General features: G+C 42.0%; 1 protein-coding gene across 2 annotated transcripts in view; it reads left to right on the top strand.

The window, feature by feature from the left end:
* The window catches only part of ACO2 (aconitase 2), a 43796-nt gene that overhangs the window by 590 nt on the left and 30904 nt on the right, over nt 1–12302 (top strand). The window lies entirely within an intron of this gene.

The raw sequence follows: 12302 nt of genomic DNA on the forward strand, positions 1-12302 counted from the left end.
ACAACTAAATCAACTATTTTATTTTTTCCTGATAAATTGCTTAGTTGGGTGAATATAATAGTAAATCTGTTGTCACTTTGGAACCTTCAGACTGTTAGATGAGGAAGAAAAGAGAAATTCTGTTGTATTGATTCCTGTTCCCAGTCAGTACCTGTTAAAGAGGATCATATGTTTTATTAGGGTTGAGTCGTGACGATAGATGGAACATTTATGAAAATGAGCTATATAGTTTAGATCCGTGGTTTCAAACATGTGGGTTGCATGCAGCCCCTGAGGTTGTCATCTGCGGCGCGCGGGCTCCGTAGCTCTCTTGCGAGAGGAGAGAGCAGACTGAAGAAGGACTGCGCCGGCGCTCCTTCATGAAGTCACAGAACAGCGCTTATCCTAGAACTCTGCTCTGAGGAAGCCCCTGACATCACTGTCTATATATGGGCCGTGATGTCAGGAGCAGAGCTGGGACCCCAGGCAGAGCGCTAGTGGTTCTCTGCCCGGGACTATGGCTCTGGGCTTGCCCCTGACATCACTGTTTATATATGGGCAGTGATGTCAGGGGCTTCCACAGAATTCGAGCAGAGGCTGTACTAGTGCTCTGCTCAGGGGGCTCTGGTTATGCTCCTGACAACACATTCTGGTTCAGGAAGATCCCCTGATGTCACGGTCTATGGACAGGGACGTCAGGGGCTCTTCCAGCAGAGTGTGTGTGTGGCAGTATCTGCAGAGGGCACTGTGGCAGTATCTGCAGTGGGCACTGTGGCACGATCTAAAAAGGGGCTGCCCAATCTTGCCATTCTTGTGTCTGCCAAATGCTGCCAATCGAGCAGCCAGACTGCATTTAGCGACACTTAAACTGGATTGTTAAAATAAGCGCGTGAAACAAAACTCGCAGATTTCCATTAAGTTTAAAGCTAGCGCTAGTATTCTAGTAATGTAGTATTATTATAGTAGTTCAAATAACTGATTAATACTTTTGCATAGTATCAAATTTGAAAGTAATGCGGCCCGTCAACTTCACTTTTTTTTTTTTCTTCTGGTTTAGACTATGACTAAAACGATTGCGTTTATCTCCCTACACCTAAATAAGGCTTAAAGGGGCCTTGTCCAAATAAAGCCGCCTCAGTGATTTAGCTGATCGCCGTCCGGCTGCTCTAGCCATTGGCCATCGGCTGTTGTTGCCAGGGGTAACTGCATAGTGCGCCTCAAGCTTGACAAAGGCTGCATTGAGCAGTTGAAACTTTGCATCCTTTGCACATATGGGTACAACATGGTTTTTTGAGATTTCTACTCGAGTGCTGCCTCTTCTTTTTGGTCTCTCTCTACGTTTATGGGATCTACAAGTCTGATTCCTGGAGGCTGGGACCCTCTTGGCCCCTGGGATGTCTAGTTCTGCCGTGCTGCCCATATCTACTATTAGAATACCATACCGAAGAAAAGTAGAGCTCGTAGTCAAAATATATAAGAATATAACAACTTTATTATACAAAATAACATACATTTAAAAACACGTAATTATAAGACTCTAGTACTGATACTGTGGTGGTGCAAAATTCAGCACGAATATAACTGAATAAAAGAGTATAGAGACATGGAGTACAAACTGCATATACTACCCACAAAGATTATATATAGTATTACATCCCCAATGGATTGCAAACTGATGATCCACAATGTCCTCTAACCTTTATAGATGATGGACAAATACCACTAGAGAGAGAGTCACATAGGGAACAGTCAGTATTTATGGTGAGTAGTCAAATAATGCAGTCTTACCCATTCTGGTAAACAAAGGGTGTTGTACAGGTTCGTGCTGGATATCTGTGCAGTTTTTACAGCGGAAACGCAGTAAAAATAGCTGGAAATCCGCAGTGCACATATACTTTGCTATAACCAATGTTTAAGCCCTTAGGGTATGTGCACACACACTAATTACGTCCGTACTTGACGGACGTATTTCGGCCGCAAGTCCCGGACCGAACACAGTGCAGGGAGCCGGGCTCCTAGCATCATAGTTATATACGATGCTAGGAGTCCCTGCCTCTCTGCAGGACAACTGTCCCGTACTGTAATCATGTTTTCAGTACGGGACAGTAGTTCCACGGAGAGGCAGGGACTCCTAGCATCGTACATAACTATGATGCTAGGAGCCCGGCTCACTGCACTGTGTTCGGTCCACTACTTGCGGCCGAAATACGTCCGTCAATTACGGACGTAATTAGTGTGTGTGCACATACCCTTATTCACACGACAGGGTTTCCCGGCCGGGTGACGGCCGTTCAAAAAACGGCCGTCATCCGGCTGCGGTAGGAACAACAGACCCCTAATGGGGCTATTCACATGACCGATTTTTTTTGACGGCTCGGGAAACCTGGCCGTCAAAAAATGGGACATGTCCTATTTTCGGCCGTTTACCCGGCTGCCCAGCTCCCATAGAAGTCTATGGGGCTGGGTAATACACGGCCATCACCGCAATGTGTCCCGAGTGATGGCCATGTATTCCGTCGCTCGCTCCCTCACAGCGCAGAGTGCATGTGAGGAGGAGGAGGAGGAGGAGTTGATGCCATTCGGACGAATGGCTGTACGCTGGAGGTAAGTTTATACACTGTGTGGCAGGGCCAGGGTGTACAGCAGGTGGAAGGGAGCACTGCGCTGGCTCCCTTCCACTGCTTGTTTTAAAAGCGCCCTGGCCCGGCGACACCTTCCATGGCCGATGGCGCCGCTAGCGGCTGCTACTACTGCAGCGACGCCACTATAGCAGAGCGGGGAGGTATCTCCCTGCTCTGCTATGTGCTAGCCCCACTTTAGCTCCCTGAAGGAGCGGAATCCCTGTGTGTTCGGGGATTCCGCTCCTGGACAGAGCGCTTGATGTCTGTCCCTATCTGGGCAGTGACATCAGGGGAAACTCCTGAAGCGGAATCCCCGAGCACTCTGACTTGGGATTCCACACCAGACGAAGCCAGTAACGTTCAGTGTCCATAAATGGAAACGGACGACAGGGGCTTTTCCTGAAGTGGAATCATCGGCCACATGTGGATTCCCCTTCAGATGTGCCCGGAACGGATGCAAAACTAATGCAGAACGGCCGATTTTTTTCATCGGCCAACACTCGGGCTCGGGCGGGACCCTGTCGTGTGAATAAGGCATAACACTAAATCCGCAGGTAAAACAACTGCGGAAAAAACGCAGCAATATGAGCATGAAAAACGCACTATTTGGTGTGGCTGATTTTACCAGCGTTTTTCTAGAGATTCTGTTGCGGAAAATCTGCAGTGTGCTTTCATACCCTTCGTCCACGTTTAAATACTGTGGATTTTCCACATCGTATTTCATTGAAGAAAATCTGCGGCGTAATACAGTAGCAGCAGAGTGGACGAAATTTGAACAAATCTCATCCACACGCTGCGTAAAAAAAAAACTGCAGGGAAACGGCTCAAACACCTGCAGTGTTTTGTTGTTTGTTTTTATCCTTAACCCTTTCACGACCAAGGACGAAAATGAACGTCATGGTCGGCTGCTAGTTCCCGCACCATGACGTTCATTTTCGTCTGCATTTCAAACTGTCACTCTGTGTAAACACAGTGACAGACGCGCGCTGACAGCTGTCCTAGACAGCTGAGACATCAGTCTCGCCGGACAGCGGACCATCGCCGCTGCTTTCGGCAGTTAACCCCCTTAAGTGCGGCGACGGATTGCCATCGCCGTATTTAAGTGGTTTGAAGCACATCGTGGGGGCTACCGATGCTTGTCACGGCAATCGGAGGTCAGATAATGACCTCCGGGTTGCCATGTACGGAAGCCTCGGAGGAACAGCCTCCGGCCGTTCCTCCTCTGCTTCCTGTCAGTGTGACAGTCACGTCACAATGACAGTTAGAGTACATTACACTACGTGTGTAGTGTAATGTACTCTAGCAGCGATCAAAGCTGCAAGACTAAGTGTCCCCTAGTGGGACAAGTGAAAAAAGTAGTAAAAATGTTTTAAAAAAAAAGTGTAAAAATAAGTTATAAGTGATATAAACACAAAATGCTTTTTTTCCTATAATAAGACTTTTATTATAGAAAAAAAATGAACACGTTAAAAAAGTACACATATTTTGTATCACCGCGTTCGTAACGTCCCCAACTATAAAACTATAATGTTATTCTTCCCGCACGATGAACACCCCAAAAAAATAAAAAAAAAACGACGACAGAATCACAATTTTTTTTGGTCACCACCGCTCCCTAAATAAAGAATAAAAAGTCGCATGTACCCGAAAATAGTACCAATAAAGACTTCTATCCGTCCTGCAAAAAACAAGCCCTTACACAGCTTTTTAGACTAAAAAATTAAAAAATGATGGCTCTCAGAATATGGTGACACAGAATTTTTTTTTTTTATCAAGAAGTCATTTTATTGTGCAAACGCTAAAAAAAAAGGACCAAACCTATATACATATGGTATCGCCGTTATCGTACCAACCCGCAGAATAAAGTAAAAATTTCATTTATAGCATACGGTGAGCGCCGCAAAAAGAGAACCTAAAAAACGGTGTCAGAATTCCTGTTTTTTGCTCAGGATTGCAAAAAAATTGAATAAAAAGTGATAAAAAAAATCGCATGTACCCCAAAATGGTACCAATGAAAACGACAGATTGTCCCGCAACAAATAAGCCCTCACAGGGCTCCGGTGGTGAAAAAATAAAAAAGTTCTGGCTTTCAGAATATGGCGATGCAAAATGTGCAGAGTGTCTAAGTGGATAAGATCGGGCGCCATTTATCAGTGTGACACCGGCCACATATCTATGAAATATTATTTATTTACCGCATTATTATACCCTCTTATTATGCCCTGAGGTTCTCCGCACAGATTACATATACCCTGATGTTCTCCTCACAGATTACATATACCCTGATGTTCTCCTCACAGATTACATATACCCTGATGTTCTCCGCACAGATTACATATACCCTGATGTTCTCCGCACAGATTACACATGTGCCCCCACATTATAAACTGAAATACCAGCAAAACACTAAACAGAACAACTGCCAAGCAAAATCTGCGCTCCAAAAACAAAATGGCGCTCCCTCCCTTCTGAGCCCTGCAGCGTGCCCAAGCAGCAGTTTGCACCCACACATATGGCGTCGCCATACCCGAGAGAACCCGCTTAACGTTTTATGAGGTATTTGTCTTCTGTGGCACAAACTGGGCACAACATATTATGCACTAAAATGGCGTATCAGTGGAAAATTGCAATTTTCACTTTGAACCATCCGCTGCGCATTAACCCCTTTGCGCACTATGACTTAATTGCCCGTCATGGTGCGGCGGTTGATGTATGGAGCCGGCTCACGTGCTGAGCCCGCTCCATACGCTGCGGGTGTCGGCTGTGTATTACAGCAGGCCCCCTCGGTACTAACGGACAGGAACAGCGATCGCTCTGTTACAGAAGCCTGTAAGAATAACAATATACTGCAATACATTAGTATTGCAGTATATTATACCAGTGATCCAATGATCGCTGGATCAAGTCCCCTAAGGGGATTGATTTAATAAAATGTGTAGAAGAATTATAGTTATTAATAGTGATAATTTTTATTTATTTTTTAAAGTTAAAACAACAAAACACCTTTTTGCATTTTTCTTCTAAAGTAATGTAACAAAATTGGTATCGCTACGTCCGTAAAAGTCCGAAAGATTACAATATACCATTATTTAATTTGCACAGTGCACACCTTAAAAAATTTTTATAATTGAAACCGCCAAAATCGCTTTTTTTTTTTTTTTTGTCACCTTCGCTCTAAAAAAAAAATGTAATACAACTTTTGAATCACTTTTTATGTACCAAAAAATGGTACCAATAAAAACGGCAGCTCCTCCCGCAAGAAATAAGCCCTCCCACCGCTCTATTGATGGAAAAATAAAAAAGTTATGGCTCTTGGAAAGTGGGGAGTGAAAATCTAAAATATGAAAGCAAAAAATGGATCAGTCCTGAAAGGGTTAATTCATTTCTAATGAAAAAACGTATGACCACATGTGGGGTATTTCCGTACTTGGGAGAAATTGCTTTATAAAAAATGGTTGTTTTTTTCCTCCTTTAACCCTTGTGAAAATGAGAAAAGTCAACATTTTAGTGGAAAAAGTTTTGATATTAATTTTCGCGCCCTAATTCTAATAAACTCTGCAAAAGACCAGTGGGGTGTAAATGCTCACTATACCCCTAGAAAAATTCCTTGAAGGTTTTTCCAAAATGGGGTCACTTTTGGGGTGTTTCCACTGTTTTGGTCCCTCCAGTCCATTGCAAATGCGACATGGCACCGAAAACCATTCCAGCAAAATCATAAATCCAAATGGCGCTCCTTCCCTTCTGAGCCCTGCTGTTGGTCCAAACAGCAGTTTATTACCACATATGGGGTATTGTCGTAATCGGGAGACATTGCTTTACAAATGTTGGGGTGCAGTTTCTTCGTTATTCCTTGTAAATAATCAAAATTTCTATGTTTCAGAAAAAAAGTACATTTGAATTTTTACAGACTAATTCCAATATATTTAGCGAAAAACCTGTGTGGTCAAAATGCTAACTATACCCCTAAATAAATACCTTATGGGGTCTAGTTTTCTAAATGGGGTTGTTTATGGGGAGTTTCTATCGTTCTGGCAGCTCAAAGCCTCTCCAAATGTACAATGGGGCCTAAAACATTTTCAAGCAAAATATGAGTCCTGAAAGCCTCCGGGTGCTCCCTTCCTTTTGGGTCCTGCCGTGTGTCCAGGCAGCGCATTAGGGCCACAATGTGGGTATTTTTGAAAACAGGAGAAACAGGGTGATAGATTTTGTGGTGTGTTTCTTCATTCTCATGGTCGCTTTACAAAGAAATCGGTCTTCAAACTGATACTTTTATGAAAAAAAGTGAAATTTTTTTTTTTTTCACCTATGTATTAAATTTAGCAAAAAACTGTGGGGTCAAAATACTTACTATACCCCTAGGTAAATACCTTAACCCCTTCCCGCACCTTGGCGTAACTGTACGTCCAGATAAGCAGTAACTGTGCAGGGTGTCAGTCCTGCTCTCCCCGTTGCCGATCAGCGGCCTGTCGCCGCTGAAATCGGCAATTAACCCCTTCGATGCGGTGGTCGATTGCGATCACCACATCGAAGAGGTTTACAGCGGATCGGCAGCCCCCCACATGTATTTGCGGGGGCTGGCGATCCTTATCATGGCAACCAGAGGCCAGACAATGACCTCCGGGTTGCCATGTACGGAAGCCTCGGAGGATCAGCCTCCGGCTGTTCCTCCTCTGCTTCCTGTCAGTGTGACAGTTACGTCACAATGACAGTTAGAACACATTACACTACGTGTGTAGTGTAATGTGTTCCAGCAGCGATCAGAGCTGCAAGTCTAAGTGTCCCCTAGTGGGACAAGTAAAAAAAGTTAAAAAAAGATAATAAAAATGTTTTGAAAAAGTGTAAAAATCAAAAGTTAGAAGTGACATAAACAAAGAATGCTTTTTTCCCTATAATAAGACTTTTATTATAGGAAAAAAATTAACACGTTAAAAAAAGTACACATATTTGGTATCGCCGCGTTCGTAACGACCCCAACTATAAAACTGTAATATTATTTTTCCCGCACGGTGAACACCGCAAAAAAAATAAACGAAAAACAGTGCCCGAATCACAATTTTTTGGTTACCAACCCTCCCAAAATATACAATAAAAAGTGATCAAAAAGTCGCATGTACGCCAAAATGGTATCAATACAAACTACATCCCGTCCCGCAAAAAACAAGCCCTTACACCGCTTTTTTGACTGAAAAATAAAAACGTTATGGCTCTAAGAATATGGGGACACAAAAATTAATTTATTTTATAAATAAGTGATTTTATTGCACAAACGCTGCAAAACATAACAAAATTATATACATCTGGTATCGCCGTAATCGTATCGACCCGCAGAATAAAGTATAATGGTCATTTATAGCCCAGGGTGAAGGCCATAAAAAAAAACAAATAAAAAACATTGTCAGAATTGATGATTTTTGGTCACCTTGCTTGCCAAAAAATGGAATAAAACGTGATAAAAAAAAATTCTGGTACCCCAAAATGGTACCAATGAAAACTACAGATTGTCCCGCAAAGAATAAACCCTCACACGGCTCCGGTGGAGAAAAAATAAAACAGTTCTGGCTCTCAGAATATGGCGATGCAAAATGTGCAGAGTGTCCAAAAGCGGATAAGATCCGACACCATTTATCAGTGCGACACCGGCCACATATCTGCGGATTATTATTTATTTACTGCATTATTATACCCTCTTATTATGCCCTGATGTACCCCGCACAGATAACATGTACCCTGATGTACTCCGCACAGATAACATGTACCACGCACAGATAACATGTACCCTGATGTACCCCGCACAGCTTACATATGCCCCCACATTATAAACTGAAACAACAGTAAAACCCCAAACAGAACAACTACCAAGCAAACTCTGTGCCCCAAAAGCCAAATGGCGTCCCTCCCTTCTGAGCCCTGCAGCGTGCCTAAACACCAATTTACGTCCACAGATATGGCATCGCCATACCCAGGAGAACCCGGTTAATATTTTGAGTTATTTGTCTTCAGTGGCACAAACTGGGCATAACATATAGTGCACTAAAATGGCATATGAGTGGAAAATTGTAATTTTCACTCCGCACCATGCGCTGCGCATTAACCCCTGCGCGCACCATGACATAGCATGTCGTAGTGTGGGGGGTGATGTATGGAGCGTCTCACGTAAAAAATAAAGAATTTAGAACGGCAAAATCGCTGTTTTTTTGGTCACCTTGGCTCTACCTAAAAATGTAATAAAAAGTGCTCAAAAAGTTGTATGTACCAAAAAGTTGCACCAATAAAAACGACCGCTCGTCCCTCAATAAATAAGCCCTTATACCGCTCTATTGACTGAAAAATAAAAAAGTTGTGGCTCTTGGAACGCGGGGAGGAAAAAACTAAGAAGGAAAAGAAAAAAATGGATCACTCCAGAAAGGGTTAATTACTTTCTAATGAAAAACCATTTATGCCCACACGTGGGGTATTGCCGTACTCGGGAGAAATTGCTTTACAAAGGTTGGGCAGCTTTTTCCCCCTTTATCCTTTGTGAAATTGAAAAAAATGCAACATTTTAGTGGAAGAAATGTCGATATTCATTTTCACGGCCTAATTCTAATAAATCCTGCAAAAGACTTGTGGGGTCTAAATGCCCACTATATCCCTAGATAGATTCTTTAAGTGGTGTAATTTCCACTTTTGGGGGGTTTCCCCTGTTTTGGCCTCTCAGGGGCTTTGCAAATGCGACATGGCACCCAAAAACCGTTTCAGCTAAATTTGAGCTCCAAAAGCCAAATAGCGCTCCTTCCCTTCTAAGCCTTGCTGTGGGTCCAAACAGCAGTTTATTACTACATATGGCATATTTCCGTAATCGGGAGAAATTGTTTTACAAATGTTGGGGTGCTTTTTCTCCTTTATTCCTTGTAAAAATTAAAAATGGCTACCTTTTTTCAGAAAAAAAGTCGATTTTTACCTTTACAGAATAATTCCAATGAATTCAGCAAAACAACCGTGGAGTCAAAATGCTAACTTTACCCCTAGAAAAATTCCTTGAGGGGTGTAGTTTCCAAAATGGGGTCACTTTCCGGGGGTTTCCACTATTTTGTTCCCTCCAGTGCATTTCAAACGCGACATGGCACTGAAAACCATTCCAGCAAAATCAGAATTTCAAAATCCAAATGGCGCTCCTTCCCTTCTGAGTCCTGCTGTGGGTCCAAACAGCAGTTTATTACCACATATGGGGTATTGCCGTAATCAGGAGAAATTGCTTCACATATGTTGGGGTGTTTTTTCTCTTTTATACCTTGAAAAAATTAAAAATTTCTACGCTTTTTCAGAAAAAAGTAGATTTTCATCTTCACAAACTAATTCAAATAAATTTAGCAAAAAAACTGTGGGTTCAAAATGCTAACTATACCCCTAGATAAATTCCCTGAGGGGTGTAGTTTCCAAAATGAGGTCACTTTTGGGGGTCTTTATTGTTTTGGCCCCACAAGACCTCTTCAAACCTGACATGGTACCTAAAATATATGCTAAAAAAAGAAGGCCCCAAAATCCACTAGGTGCTCCTTTGCTTCTGAGGCCTGTGTTTCAGTCCATGACCGAACTAGGGCCACATGTGGGGTATTTCTAAAAACTGCAGAATCTGGGCAATAAATAATAAGTTACATTTTTTGGGAAAAACCTTCTCTGGTATAGAAAAAAATGTATTACAAATGAATTTTGTATAAAAAAAATGAAATTTGTAACTTTCACCTCTACTTTGCTTTAATTCCTGTGAAACGCCTAAAGGGTTAATACACTTTCTGAATGCTGTTTTGAATACTTTAAGGGGTGCAGTTTTCAAAATGGGGTGATTTATGGGGACTTTCTAATATATAAGACTCTCAAAGCCACTTCAGAACTGAACTGGCCCCTGTAAAAATCGCCTTTTGAAATTTTCTTGAAAATATGAGAAATCGCTGCTAAAGTTCTAAGCCTTGTAACGTCCTAGAAAAATAAAATAATTTTCAAAAAACGATGCCAAACTAAAGTAGACATGTGGGGGATGGTAACTAGTAACTATTTTGTGTGGTATTACTATCGGTTTTACAAGCAGATACATTTAAATTTAGAAAAATGCTAACTTTTGCAATTTTTCGCTAAATTTTGGTGTTTTTCACAATTAAATACTGAATCTATCGGGCAAATTTTGCCAGTAACATAAAGTCCAATGTGTCACGAGAAAACAATCTCAGAATCGCTTGGATAGGTAAAAGCATTCCGGAGTTATTACCACATAAAGTGACACATGTCAGATTTTAAAAATCGGCTTCGTCCTGAAGGCCAAAACAGGCTCAGTCCTGAAGGGGTTAAGGGGTCTAGTTTTCTAAATGGGGTCATTTGTGGGGGTTTCCATCACTGAGACCTATGAGCCTCTGAAAACCTGGCTTGGTGCAGGAAAACAAAATGTACTTACAAATTGAATAAGAATTTTATAAATTTGTAAGTCCTCTAAATTGCTGAAAATGTATTTTATTTTTTCAAAAGTGCTGCCAAAATAGAGTAAAGAGATAGAAATATATATTTAATTAAAAAAATTGTACAGCATGTGTGTACATATGTGACATATTGCAGTTAAAAATAGGGGAAAATGGTAATTTTTACAAAATTTCTTCCATTTTTCTATTTTTTTAATTAATTTCCGCAAATCGTATCAGTCTACTTTTACCACTAAAATAAAGTACAACATGTGACGAAAAAACAATGTCAGAATTACTTGGATATTCAAAACTTTCACAGTGTTATTCTCTGATAAATTCAGACATACCAGATTTGACAAATCTGGCTTGGTCATTAAGGGGTTAATCTGCAGCATAAATTGACAAAATTTTGGGTTTTCCCCAGTTGAATTTAATGGGGGAGCTAAAACCTGCAACAAATATTGTGATTTTTGCAGCAGAAAAGCTGCGATTTTGGCGTAAAAAAAATGCAACTAAAAAAATAATTCTGCTTCCCTTGATCTCTATGCTCCTGCGTCCAGCCTGGCCTCCAGGGATATCCCTTGTGACCGCTGGGATGAAACATCATTCCAGGAGGCCGGCTTGCAGGATGTTAGAGGGATGCGTCGCCGTGACTACGTCTAAGTATGTTTGTTTTTTTTTTTTTGTGCTGTCTTCCGCAGCTCACGTTCTGCCCAAAAAACTGCACCATAATTTGGTGCAGTTTTTCAGACAGAATTCCCTGCATGGACCAGGGTGGATATGCTGCGTAGTGGTGCTTGAAAGTTTGTGAACCCTTAAGAATATTCTATATTTCTATGTTAATTTACCTATAACTACATCAGATTTTCACGGCATCCGAGTGGCACCCGATAGTCTTCACGGACCCTTTCACTTTAGCGGGTGAATCGGGTCCGTGAAAAATGATCAGTCTCTCCGATCCGAGGAAAGATAGAACATGTCCTATCTTTCCTTGGATCACTCACGGTACCCGGCCGGCGCACACGGTCATGTGCATGAGGCGTAAATAACATGGATCTATCAAAGTCTGATCTTCACAACACGTGTTTGACTGGGTACCCATAGTTATTCACAGCGTTTCTTTCCGTTGAGGGGTTCCGTCGGGGGAACCCCTCCACGGAAAGGCAAACGGAAACCTTAGCTTCCACCAATCCACAGTCAGACAGATTGTGTACAAATGGAGGAAACTCTAGCATTATTACCCTCCCAGGAATGGTCGACCAACAAAGATGAC

The sequence above is a fragment of the Rhinoderma darwinii genome, chromosome 7 (assembly GCF_050947455.1).
Source record: "Rhinoderma darwinii isolate aRhiDar2 chromosome 7, aRhiDar2.hap1, whole genome shotgun sequence".
In the NCBI taxonomy this organism is placed as follows: domain Eukaryota; kingdom Metazoa; phylum Chordata; class Amphibia; order Anura; family Rhinodermatidae; genus Rhinoderma; species Rhinoderma darwinii.